The sequence below is a fragment of the Heloderma suspectum genome, chromosome 2 (genome assembly GCF_057233095.1).
Source record: "Heloderma suspectum isolate Gila_16-S chromosome 2, 16-S_ref, whole genome shotgun sequence".
NCBI lineage: Eukaryota > Metazoa > Chordata > Lepidosauria > Squamata > Helodermatidae > Heloderma > Heloderma suspectum.
In genome coordinates, this window is record NC_139459.1 from 12,535,044 (window position 1) to 12,549,042 (window position 13,999).

The following is a 13,999-nucleotide window of genomic DNA, read 5'->3' on the forward strand; positions in this document are numbered from 1 at the left end:
TTTAATATTATACACATAGTGGCTGTAAAGAACCTATCTATGATATATTACAGGTTCGGGGTAGGTGCGGCAGGCTCGGTGAGTGGGGGAGCATGCATGCGGGTCCGGGGGTGTGTGAGCAGGGGCAGCAGCTCAGAAGCACATGGAGGAACCAGACGGGGGCTCATCCATCCATCCTTAATGATAGGTGAGGAGAGAATGTGGACATGGACACATTTTTCTCCCTCCCTCATAATACTAGAACCCAGGATTATCCCATGAAGCAAGTTATGGAATGAACTGATGATCAGTGGGAGGGAACTTCCCCAATATTTATTTACTTGTTAATTAATCATTCTCCTTCTTCTTGTTGTTAATGGGCAAGCTCCCTGTCCTCATGATTTCTGCATTTTCTCAGGGTCTGTCTGAGAAATTTTGAAGAAAGCTTTGAAAGACCAAGACCAAGCCTGGTGAAGCTTGCCACACTCTGAGATCTCCTTACCAGTCTCCCTCGCTTCCCAAACAAACTTATCCTCATGCAGAGTAACTCGGGAAAGTGTGTCACAGTCTACAGAGGCCTCCTCCTCAAGGCTTGAATGCTTTTGAGCATGCTGAGCAGATCTAGTTTGCAATGCCTCCCAATTCACTTTAAGGGGATGACAGAGGAGAAACTACCATTCCCATGATCCACAGTAGAAAATGAAGCATCTACTTATGTTCGGGAACATCCACCACGCATTAGGGAAGAAGCCTACAAGGCCTCTCCTGTTGCTAGCCAGCTATTTATTTATTTATTTATTTATTGCCCATCTGGCTGGTCACCCAGCCACTCTGGGCGATGTACAACAATAAAGCAGTTAAAACAATAAAATTCTACACTAAAAACTTCATAAAAAATATCTTAACCCACCCCAAATGCCTGCCTGAACAACCACGTTTTTAATGCATGATGGAAGCTCATTAAAGAGGGGGCATGGTAGAGTTCCTAGGGAGGGAGTTCCACAGAGTGGGGGCCACCACAGAGAAGGCCCTCTCCCTCCTTGTCCTCACCAGCCTAGCTGTCCTGGCTGATGGGACAGAGAGAAGGCCATCTGAGGCTGATCTTGTTAAGCTGCCTGTCTGGTGTTGCTGGAGGCATTCCTTAAGATAGGCTGGGCCGGAACCATATACGGTTTTAAAGGTCAAAACCAACACCTTGAATTTGGCCTAGAAAACGACTGGTAACCAGTGCAACTCCTTCAGCACTGGAGTGATGTGATCATGCCAACAGCTGCCTTTAATCAGGCAAGCCACTGTGTTCTGCACCAGCTGCAGCTTCCAAACTGTCTTCAAGGGTAACCCCACGAAGAGCGCATTACAGTAGTCTAAATGAGAGGAGACCAGGGCATGTACTACCAATGGGAGCAGATGGTCAGGAACATAGGGGCGCAGCTGCCGTATCAGATGGAGTTGGTACAGTACTGTCCGGCTCACAGCTGACACCTGAGCCTCCATGGGCAGCTGGGAGTCCAAAATGACCCCCAGGCTGCGGACCTGGTCTTTCAAGGGCAGCCATACCCCATTCAGCACCAGCTCAACATCCCCCAACCTCCTGTTGTCTCCCACCAAAAGTACCTCGGTCTTGTCAGGGTTCAGCTTCAGCACTTCCTTCCCCTCTCCTTTCCCCCCTTATCTGAGTCTTCCATGTGTTGAAGACTTCCATATACAGCTGCTAAATGGCTCTGTGATCTACTCCTCTTATTGTGGCTTTTCCTCTTTTCATGTAGAGAACTCAAGTAGAACTCAAGTGCTGTAATTTGATAGCTCATTATCTCCAATCTTTTAAAAAATGGAATAAAGTACATTTAGTGTGGGAGATGCCCTGGAGGTTGACAGCCTCATCACCTTGCTATGAAGCAGATCAGAACAGCACCGAGATGCCCTGAACCAAAGCAGGTCACCTATGATGAGGCACCTCAGTCCGACCTGTATATTCCAAGCTCTTCTTGTGCCTTCTGAGCAGCCCGGACAGGCTGTCTCCAAAATGTATCAACTTCTGAAAGATCACGTGGAGGGGGAGGAGGAGGAGGAGATAGGGAGAGGGGAGAGGATGTGGAGGCACCAAATTGATCAATTTGAGAGAGATCCAGCCACCAAGAGGGACAGAAGATGAGGAGGGAGGGGGTAGGGTAGAGGAGGAGGAAGAGGAGTGAGCAAGCTGTGAGTCAGCCTTTGTTTGCTCATTGTGAGAGAGGTGGTGTTATTGAAGAGGAGAGGAGTAGCAGCTAGAGCAGTGGTATCCAATGTGGGGTGCCTGCACCGCAGCAGGGCACGCAAGATGATCCATTGGGGTGCACGAGCCGCCTGATAATTGAGCAGCCCCCCCATCACCCTGACAAACTGCCATTGTGTGCCATGATGGTGGTAGCAGCAGCAGCAGCAGCAGTATGGGATGGGATGGGATGGGATGGGAGCTGAGAGGGAAGCACCATGGCTTTTTTCTCTCCGCTTCCGTCCTATCCTACCTCGGCTGCAGCCACTGGGAGCAACTGTGCCAGTCTCTGGCTCTGCCAGGCATGGCAAAGGAAGCCTTAACTCTTCCCACTCTCCTTTGGTAGAACAAAGCCAAGAAGAAAGTGTGTGCTATGACAGCTATGTTAGTGTCTCCCCACTCCACACCTTTCTGTAATAGGTTTACCCATCATTCTTGTTGTTTGCTCATTTAAAAATCCAGAAATTTCACTGTAGTTGCTTATCTCCCACACACACACACACACACACACACCTTTTCTATTCTCTTTCAGCCATTAGTTTGCCCTTTCGTTGATTCGGCCTAGATACTTTAAACAAACAAACAAAACAGACATAGCACTTTCCTTTCCTTGTTCTTGGCTCTCCCCCACCTCCCCTTCTCAATTCCTGCACTCCTTCCTTTCCCATTGATCTATTTTCCCTAAAGGACAAACAAAAAAATTAAACCCCCCTTCTGTTCTGTTAGGCTTATAGACCCCCCCGCCCACTTGTAGTTTAGTGTTTGCTTCCCTTTTGTTCATGTGTGTCTCTCTCTGTGTGTATGTGTGTGTATGCTTGTGCTGTGTGGACAAGCAAACAGTGTATGCCAAAGGAGTACACCCAGTCCACATTTCCAAAAACAGTGGGCAAAGGACTACACACATTAACAGTTATTATTTAAATAATATGATACCACACTTGTGTTGCAAAGCAAGCAAGCCCAATACGAGGCATCTTCAGGGTAGGGATGTACGAAAGTCACCTTTTTGCAGCTTGGATTTGTGGGGGGGGGGAGGCGCTCCGTCCCTCCCACCAGAATCCTCCCTGGGCAGGCTCTGCTCCACGGCGGCTCTGCGGAACCGCCGGCAAGGGCTGTCCACAGCCGGAGTTCTGGCCACAGACGGGCTGCTGCGGACGCAAATGGCGGCCGCCGTAACAGCCGCCATTTCCTTCCAGCAAAGCTGCCATGATAGGCTACATAAGTATTTACGTAGCCTATCACGGCAAGCCCCCCCCCTAAAAAAACAGTGTACGCAAATGGCTGCGGCTACAGCGGCCGCCATTTGCGTTCCTTATTTTTAGCCGTTTTAGCCAGGTTTGGGGTCCTATGGCCGCTAGTCATATTTATTTTAGCCAATAAAAAATATTTACATAATAGCTTACATAAATATTTACGTAGGCTAAAACAGCAAAAAAAAAAAAAAGGAACACAAATGGCACCCACTACGCTATTCGCATTTAGGGGTGTCAGAGAATTTCTCGCTGAAACCTACGAGTGCCAACGTATTTGGCCCCCCAAAGTAGTTTCGGGGAGAAATTCTCCCCCCGTCCCCCGCTCCCCTCCCAGGATGGGACTTACCTTTCCCGAATGTCGCTCCCGGTGGCGGGTCGCAGCGGCGGTTCGGCAGGGCTTCGACAGGGGCGGGGGCGGCAGTCGGTCTTTCGACTGGCTGCCGCCGCCGCCATTCCAAGAAAAGTAAAAAAAAAAAAAAATGCCCCCGTGATAGGCTACGTGACGATTAACATAGCCTATCATGGCTAGATTTGCAAAGTCAGCCGTGATAGGCTACGTAAATCGTCACGTAGCCTATCACAGGTGACTTTAAAAAAAAAAGCGCGTACGGCTAATGGCGGCCCCAATAGGGAGCCACCATTTGCGTTCCTTATTTGGTCGCTGTAGTCTACGTAAAGATTACATAGACTACGGCGAAAATAAGGGCAACGCTATTTGCGTTGCCCTTATTTTCACCGTAGTCTACGTAAATGTTTATGTAGACTACACGTGCCAAAATAAGGAACGCAAATGGCGGCTCCCATGGGCGCCGCCATTTGCGTACATGCTTTTTTTTTTAAAGTCAGCCGTGATAGGCTACGTAAACATTTACGTAGCCTATCACGGCTGACTGCAGGGATGCAAATGGTGGCGGCTATGGCTGCCGCCATTTGCGTCCCAGCAGGAGACGAGGTTTCGTGGCCGGAGGGACGGGGTGCCTCCCCCCCTGCCAGAATTTCAGGGGGAGGGACGGAGCGCCTCCCCCACACCGCGAAGCAAGCTTCGGGATCAGGTAAGGAGGGACTTTCGTCCATCCCTACTTCAGGGTCTTGGCAGGGGCAGAGGTGGGCAAGGCACTGCTGTGCCCACCTGGCAGGGTTGCTGTCTTTGCTTGCTTCCTGCCTACCAGCCAATGTTTTCCCAAGCAATTCAACTAAGGAGACCCCGAGGTTATTGACTGTTAATATGAATGTAGTACTATTTGCCCTTCAAAAAAACCTTCAGCAGAGTTTAGGGATAGTGACCTCCTCGCCGCTTCAACACTTAACTTGATTATCCCTTTAGGAAGTTTGGTTTTGAGTTTCTGAGAACCCCACATTTTACCTGTGCCTTGCACAAAAACTAGCAGGCCAAACTTCCTGAAATTTGGCAGCTGGGATACCCTCCTGGGCAGCTGTGCATTCCTCAACTTGCATGCACTTCTGTGCAAGCAGTGAAAAGTTATAGCTCTTTGCTTTGAGAGATTTCCTTGAAAACATCAAATTTCACCCGCACCTAGCACAAAAACTACTGGGCTGAAGTGCCTGAAATTTAGCAGGTGAATGCCCTTCCAGGGGAGCTGGGAGTCCTCCAATTTTCATGTATGTATCATGAAAAGTGAAAAAGTCATGGCTGTTTGTGTTTTCCCATGCAAGTCAAAGGGAAAACACCCCCAAACAAGTAATTCGGATGTCTGAATCTCGCTTCGCATTTGGATCAGAGTTGAAGTGGATGGGGTCGAAATCAGTCTGAAGTGAAGCAGGGCCACTTCAGAAGGTCCAAAGTGGCATCCAAAGTGAAATGGGGAGTCGGTGCACAGCGCTAATCTAAAGGACCAGCAAACTTCTGTGAGTAACCAATCTCAATAGCAGGATAAAAGCTCTGTCTGAAGTAGCCCCAGAAGGTGCAAACTGGGTAAATCCTGATTAAAAAATGAACTAAAATGAATCTTCCATAATGCCCTAATTATTACCAGCATCAAAGGAAGGATTTGGAATATACCATATCATGGGATCTGTCCTGCACCCTGAAAACATAGATTCACCAGAAAAGCAAAAAACAAGAAGATTTTGGCTGAAACCCAACTCTCTTTATTTTCTTTCTAGCAGAGCAATCAAGCTCTACATCATATCTGTCTGCCTGGCAAGCAACCTAGGATGAGAGTGGCAAGAAACGGTTCCTTCAAGCACTGGAGACCAGCCAATATAATTACTCTCATCCCATTTTTCCCCCATGGCAGCTGTGGGAGATCAAAATGCAGATACCAGTGATGAAAAATCAGGGAGGGGGGGAGATTGGCGCCAAGGGCTTCTATCACTCTGCCAAAATAACAGAAGCACCAACTTTGTGGTCACAAATCCAACCTGAATCCTAACACCTGATAGCTTGTGATCAGTTAAGTAGAGGCTCCCTTCAGGCAGATCTAATAGCAACAAGAGCTGATCACCTGCCTTTAATTGTCTGAATGGTGGTGGAGAAGCTGTATTCAGTACACCAATTTATTTGGAGTCCTGTGGGTAATTCCTACCATGCTTGGAAATCCTACACATTTGGGCTACCCCACTCACTTCAGTGGGTGGGGAAAACATTGTGAGTTGTATTCAATGTTAGACTAACCTAAGTCCCAATAATTTTGATGGGTCTACTTCAAATAAGACTAGCCATCTGTAGTAGTCACAGAGGGATACATGGTGTGCATAAAGTAGGGATGGGGGAGAAATCCTCCATGGACCCCTTTTGAATCTGGCCTCACTGGGGTTCATGGAGGATTGGAAGACTTACCTCCACCTCCTGGAGGAATCCTCACTGGTCGGATCCTCCCCACCAGCTGGCTCCAAAGCACCAGCGATACGGCCACCATTGCCGTATTGCTGGCTGGGCTGATTGACTGCGGACACAAATGGCATCCACTATGCCATTTGCAGCTGTAAAGGTCTTCGTTTAAGGTAAATGCAGCCATAGTGGACGCTAATTGCATCCCTGCTTTTTCACGCAATAGGCTACGCAAATATTTTTGTGTAGCCTATCCCTCGCCCGCCCCCAGGAACACCCCATTTTCACTGCTCTGCACTGCTCTTACTAGTGCAGAGCATGGGGCCGATCTGTGCTGCCTGCCTATATGAGGCAGGCAGCACAGGAGGCAGTGGAGGTCAGTTGTCAGGGAACTGACCTATCCTATGGCCAACTATGACTAGCAGCCATAGGACTGTGCCTTAATGTGGTAAAAACTAGGGAAGTAAGAACTCACCCTAGTTCGGGTTCTCCAGGCACTAGCCGAAGCAGCAGCCCTCACCACCCCCCAAACCTGTGCTCGAGCCACCTGCGAGTTTGGTGAATTCCCCAGTGCTCACCATGAACCCATTTGGTGAGCGCCACCATTTCTGCGCCTTTGATTTCTGCGTGAAACAGGAAACTAAAAAATGTGCATATTCAAATATGTGCATTTTTGAGCTGGGAAAGCTAAATAAGTGCAATATTAGACAAATTATACCTCTAATATTCTGCATATTTAGCTTTCCCAGCTCCAAAATGAGTATATTTGAATATGCACATTTTTTTAACTTCCTGTTTTATGGAGAAGCGAAAGGCGCAAAAATGGCGGCGCTCACTGAACGGGTTTGCGGTGAGTACTGGGGAGCACAAGCAGGCATGAGTGGGGGGCGGACAAGGACAGCATCTCAGCGAGCACAGTTTGGGGGTCACGGGCGGGGGTCAACGAATTCCCAAACCCCAAACTGCGCTCACAACATCCCTAGGAAAAACCTCCGTGGACCAGAGTCCACGGTCAGATAGATGCAGCTGTGGCCCATGAAAGCTCATGCTCGATCATTTTGTGAGCCGTTGAAGTGCCAGAAGACGTACCGTTGGCTTTGCTGCAACAGATTGGCGTAGCTACTTCTCTCTGCACTATAAGTGAGGTGTTTCAGTACTCAAAGCTGTGCTCTATAAATGCCAAATGCTAAGTCTTATTACTCCAAAATAGCCTTTCCGGGGCACACTTTACAAGTGGGGTAATGACTCAGTGCTGGCTCCAATGTTTAGGGGACGTTGTGCCATCAAGCAGACTCCCTCCTACAATGGTGGGCCTTTAAAGGCTCATGGGGGAATCTAAGAGTCTTGCCTTGGTGGTGGGTAGTGATGGGTGACTTGTGGCCACCACCTTTCCTTTTCTTTTCTTTTTTCTTTTCTTTTCTTTTCTGTTTTACAATGTTCTGGGAAATATCAGTAGGGAAATGCAAATCAGAAAAACGTGAGCTCACCAAAGTTCTCTGGATGTCATCTCATTGCTCATTCTGACTCAAAGCTGTTGTTTCTGTTGTTGTTTTTCTTCTGCATATTTTCATGGATATTTTTTCCCAAATGCATTTATTTATTTATTTATGTATTTATTTATTTTTATTTCATTTCTATACCGCCCAATAGCCGAAGCTCTCTGGGCGGTTCACAAAAACTAAAACCAAACAACACACAATAAAACAATTTAAAATATTGTTGTTGTTGTTCAGTTGTTCAGTCGTGTCCGACTCTTCGTGACCCCATGGACCATAGCATGCCAGGCCTTCCTGTCATAGAACATTAAAACCACAATATAACAATACAACCACAATAAAACCTAGCAGCAGTACAGGAGTTTAAAATACAGATTTAAAACAGCAAAGATAAAAATTTAGAAAGCTAAAATGCCTGGGAAAATAAAAAGGTCATTAAAGGTCATGCATTAATTGTGCACGTCTTTGAGATGTACACATTCTTTTCCTATTGATTAAAGTGCCTTTGAGCACATTTTTCAAAAGTGCCATTTTTTTCATGTGCATTTTTCAACTGTATGCATACAGTTGAAAGTATTGGGGGGCGGTGGGGGGCGCGTGACTCAAACTGCAAGCTCAGAAATATTTTGACTTTGACTGCAGATTGTGTCCGAGTCTGTCTTCGGTCTGGAAATTGTGAACTGGACACATCCTGATAAAAAATAAACTAAAACAAATTCCCCCTACGTCCCTAATTGTGAGGGATATATGAGCACGGCAGGCTGCCTGGCGCAGATGATCAGGTGAAATGTGTGGAGGGCTGGAGGGACAGGCTGTGGGGAACATGAAGAAGGGGAGCTGCCGATGAGCATGCTCCCTCCAGCTCTTACCTCTCACCCAGTTGGGATTGTGTGAGGGAGAATGACTGAACAGGGCTGAAGACTTGCCTAAGTAAGTTCTCCTTTTGTTAGCCATTGTTTACACTGATCAATTTTAATGACACTAATGTTCCCTTATGTAAGGTGATGCTTGATTTTTAATAGATATTTTAAACAAAACATTCTGGCCATGATAGATGGGCCCAAGAATAATGCCTCCCCCCGCCCACACACATCATAAAAACAGGACAAACGACACGTATATATCAGAGCTTCTTCCACACAAAAATATTCTGGCTTAGCCTTTGGCGATCAAGCCTGTAGCCAGAGGTGCCGGGAGAAAGTGGCCTAAGGGGGAGGGGGGATTCACTGTAAAACAGCCAGAGCATGAATACTGTAGCCTGATATTTCAAAGTTATGTCATTTATTTATTTCTTAATGAGCAGTTGGGCAGAAGACTGCCAGCACCCTTTTCCTTATCCCTCCACAAGTAAAACAGATAGAAACTTCCTTTTTTAGTTAAAGCCGAGCATCCGGGGAGGGGCCTGGAAAGGGGGCGTCACCCACGGGAACTTCCCTCTGGCTACTCTCTGTCAGTGAATCAATTACTATAGGGGTGAATTTGGTTGCACAGGTTTTGCGAATCCAGCACACCAAAAATCCTGAAGATGAAAACAATTGGTCAGCTCTACCAGCGCTTCAACAGACTTCATGTGATGAAATGTAACAGTGAATCCCTCTGTAGACAGAAACTGTCTTCTACAACATCTATTAATAATGAGATGCGAGGGATGTGTGTGTTCCCCCCGCGCCGCCCCCCCCCCCATGTTCCAGCCCCCTTTGCATTCTCTGTTGCCTTCGCTTGTTCATCCCATCATGATTCAGGCAAGAACATAACAATGTTGGCTAAAAGCCAATTTTCAGGGAATGCAGTGGTGCCATTTAAAGGATGTTTGTGTCATTCCACAATGGGGAAAAAAACAACACTTAAGCAGAGGGTGCCTTTGATCTATTGGAAACAGGCTATCATAATGGAGAGTGTTAGCTGTAATAAATAGATTCAAGTGCCTTCCATTCTCCTTAACTGTGTTATCATTTTGTTTCTCCACTCACAAAGAGGATTTTCATCCCACAAGGCCAAAGTGCACACTGTTATTGATGGCTCAAGTATTTATTCTTCACAATGATAGCACTAAAAATGTATTTCTCTCTCCCAGCAGGGAGTGGGGAGGCTGGGGACAGAGAAGAAGGGGAGGGAAGGAGGGTGGCAGAGGGAGACATCTAGAAGGTGGGGACTGCACTCATGACATAGGTTGTCATTATGCACGGTATGGAGAAAGTGGATAGGGAGACATTTTTTCTCTGTCTCATAATTCTAGAACCTGAGGCCATCCTATGAATCTGAATGGTGGGAGATCCATGACAGATAAAAGGACTTCTTCACACAGCTCATAGTTAAAACTATAGAATTTGCTACTAAAAGATGTACTGATGGCCACCAATTTGGTTGGCTTTAAAGAGGATTGGACACATTCATGGAGGATGAGGCTGTCAACAGCTACTAGTCCCGATGGCTCTATGCTACCTCCATTATCAGAGGCAGTAGGCCTATGTACACCGGTTGCTGGGGAACACAACCAGGAGAGTGCTGTTGCACGCATGTCCTGTGTGTGGATTTCCCATGGACAGATGAATAGCCAGTGTGTGAACAAAATGTCTGACTAGATGGCCCCTTGGCTTGATCCAGCATAGCTCTTCTTATTTTGGTGAAATGCTTCCCCCCATTTCTATAACCTGGCAGATGATTGTACTGGAAATGCATGCCAAGGGATTTGTGATGGAGCTTGAAAGCAGTGCGGCCTGCAGGACTGGAAAGCACTGTGTAATAGGGTGTCAGAGGGCTGCTTCACCACAGAATGTAGGCTCATCTACCATAGGAAAGGATGTGAATGATGACATATTTTCCAGTTTCTTAAGAATATGCTGGGTCAGCCCAAAGGCCTATCTAGTCAAGCATTCTGTTCCCAGTGGCCAACCAGATGCCCCGATGAGAAGCCCAAAAGCAGGGCATGAGCACAATAGCCCTCTCCCTCTGGTTCTCCCCAGCAACTGGTATACATAGGCATACTGGCTCTGATACTGGAGGTAATATATAGCCATCAGGACTAGTAGTCCTTGACATTCCTATCTTCTATGAGTTTGTCTATCCCTGTTTTAATGCCATCCAAATTGGCAGCCATTGCTATACCTCGTGGATGTGGATTCCATAGTTTAATCCTGTTTGAGGATGTACTTTTTTATATGTCCTGAATCTCCAACCCTTCAGCTTCATAAGATAACCCTAGACATAAAAACATCAGAAGAGCTGTGCTGAATCACACCAAGGGTCCATCTAGTCCAGCATTCTGTTCACACAGTGACCAACCAGGAAACTACGATCAGGACACAAGCACAACAGCACCCTCCCACCCATGTTCCCCAGCAACTGGTGCACGTAGGCTCACTGCCTCTGGTACTGGAGGCAGCACATAGCCATCATGCCCAGTAGCCATTGATAGGTTTCTCCTCCTGGAATTTGTCCAACCCCTTTTAAAGCCATCCAAGTTGATGGCCATCACTACCACCATCACTACTGAGTTCTGCTAAAGTGCTTTGGCACAGCTGCCTTAGTCCCTATGCCCCCATATCCTTCTATAATTAAGTTAGGAACATGCATTAACCATGTATTCTTTCCCTGTTAATCTAGGCATCCATTTCCCTCCCTTTTCTGTATTTTTTATTTAGTGTCATTATCTAGGTTTTCTCTATTCCCTATGAGTAGAGTATTTAAGATTTTGCAGGGGCAGGGGAGGCTTCTCCAAGATCACCAAGTGAGTTGTGGAAGAGAAATTTGAACTGGGAATTCCTGATTCATAGGTCTGTGCCTTGCCTTAGAGACTTACTACATGATACTTTAAATGTATTGCTTGAAGAGACGTCAGTTATTTAGTAACACTAAGTGGGGGACCTTCATCCATATCAGGTCTACAGTATAAAGGCAGAGGAGATTTAACTCTTCCCTCTCCCCCTTTAGTCATGAAAAAAGCACTCACACCACATGGCAAATAGCAATAGTAAAAAGACTTCCAATTGGAGCCAATGAGAGGCAGGGTGTGTATGTGCGTGTGTTTTACTATCACTATTTGCCATGTATGTGGGGAAGGGGGTGGATTTTTCATATTTATGGCAAGGAACCAAGTTTTAACTTCCTCTCCCCTTGTGCTGTGGTCCTGATCTGGATTGGGCCCCCTGTGCTTGGTTTTAATTTTGTTTTTGTTTTGTTTTTAAATCTGATGTCAGCTGAAGCAACACATTTAAAGTAACACATAGTTTAGACTCTTATCCCAGCTATCAAGTAAATAAAATCCATCTGCTTCTCTTCAGGAGTGTGTGTGTGTGTGTGTGCTTAAAGCAGGGATAATGGTTGAAAATGTTGGCCGGATACATAACAGCTCCTGTCCTTTTCTTTGGAACTCATTGTGTGAGGAAATAACAAAATCAATAAGGATTTAGAAGATTGCAAGGACCTTCACTATTTTCCTGTGGAAGTCTTTTTAATTTCTCTGTGTGTGCTTCTTTCTTTCTTTCTTTCTTTCTTTCTTTCTTTCTTTCTTTCTTTCCCAGAGCTGTGCTTTCTCTTCATCAGCCTCCATTTCTCTGATCCATGATTACAAATTAAGAACTCGAAAAACACAGATGCACCCCCTTTTGTTTTCTTTTTTCGCATTTGAGGAATGAGCCAGACCTCTGACAGTTTTTCAGTTAAACTAAACTGAACCAATCAGGATGAATTGAAGGGGGAAAGCATTATGAGTCATCTGTTGCAAATTTGTGTGTGTGTGTGTTGAGAGGAAGAAAAAAGGAAAGAAAAGCAAAACAGCCAAGGATTCTGAAAACTAACGAAAGAAAAGAAAGATTAACGGTACTCTGGAAGGGAGAGCTTTCAGGAGACCATATAAGACTTCCATAAACTGATTTGCCTTTCTGACTGCGATTTAGGAGAGTGACATATAATTTGTTCGGAACATTGTTGATGCCTCTGACACAATAGATGTTGACAGCTTGCATAACCTCTCTTTCGGCTCCCATCTCATTTATTCTGTTTAAAGTTGAGTTCCAACAAGAGAGAGAGAGGCACAGAATTAATATTACCTCAGATCGTCTTGCTCTCCAGGGGGATGGGCAAGAGCTCTTCGGGAAACAAAAAACCCTTTAAACATGACAAGGGGAATGAGGACCTTAGGAGGTAACGGAAAGTAACCATTATTAAATGAAAGAGAGGGAGAATCGCACATGGGCGACTTTGATTTGTTTTTCCCTCTTAAGAGAAAAAAAAAAACTCCAAAGATGAGCAACTCTTGCCAAGTCTGCATACACAGTTCAGAACCCTGAGCAGCATGCAGTGAAAATGTATAGAGCCCCCCGACACACACACAGCCCTGATCTGTGCAGTAGGAAAGGGTGCCATTGTGAATTGTATCAGTTTTGACTTTGACATGCTCCTCTTGTTTGATCCATTTCCTTTTCCATTTAAGGAGGAGGTGGAATTAAAGTATCAGGGAAGGGAATTCCCATCACATCTGATAATGTGGAAGGTCAAATTTAATTATCTCAATTTGCATTTTAAATGCACATGGTATTTTTTCCCCCTCTCTCAAGTCAGGCAGAGAAAAAGAGAACCACCCACGTGTCACACTGACATTGCGTTATCAGGAATGAGGAAGCTTTTGGAGGCAGGGGAGCGGGGCTGTTCTGCTGAAATATCAGCTTTATTGAGTTTATTCCCATGGCATTGATGGTAGGAGGAGACCACTACAGCTCTGAGCTGTAGTATACTTCCAGTTCTCCAGCTATATATGACAGAGAAAATGTGGGCGTTTATGACAGAAAAAAACTGGCACCAGTGAGGGATTGCCTCCCAACGCAAACAGCACTTTCAGAGGAGGGTTTTTCTTCAGCATCACAGCAGGGGATGAGATGGTTAAATCCACCCCCCACCCCCACCCTGGTGCCTGCTGTGATCCCAGCAATTATCTTTCCAGCAGATGCTATTTGCATTTTTTTTCCTTTAAAAAAATTACAACATATCCTGCACATTAAATCCAAAGATTCATGTAATGCCATGTCTAGTTTGGCCTTAAGGATAGATTCATACTGTATTTTCCCCAAAGTGTTTTGACTTTTGCTACACATCAGGATCTCCTACATTGGACACAATTGCCCTTCTCCAGTTCAGGCTTAGCAAAATATGTCAACCAGTGATCAATCATTTCTGTGCCTTGGGATCATTTAACTCAATGTTTCCCGAAGTGTTGCTTCCTGGGGCACAATCC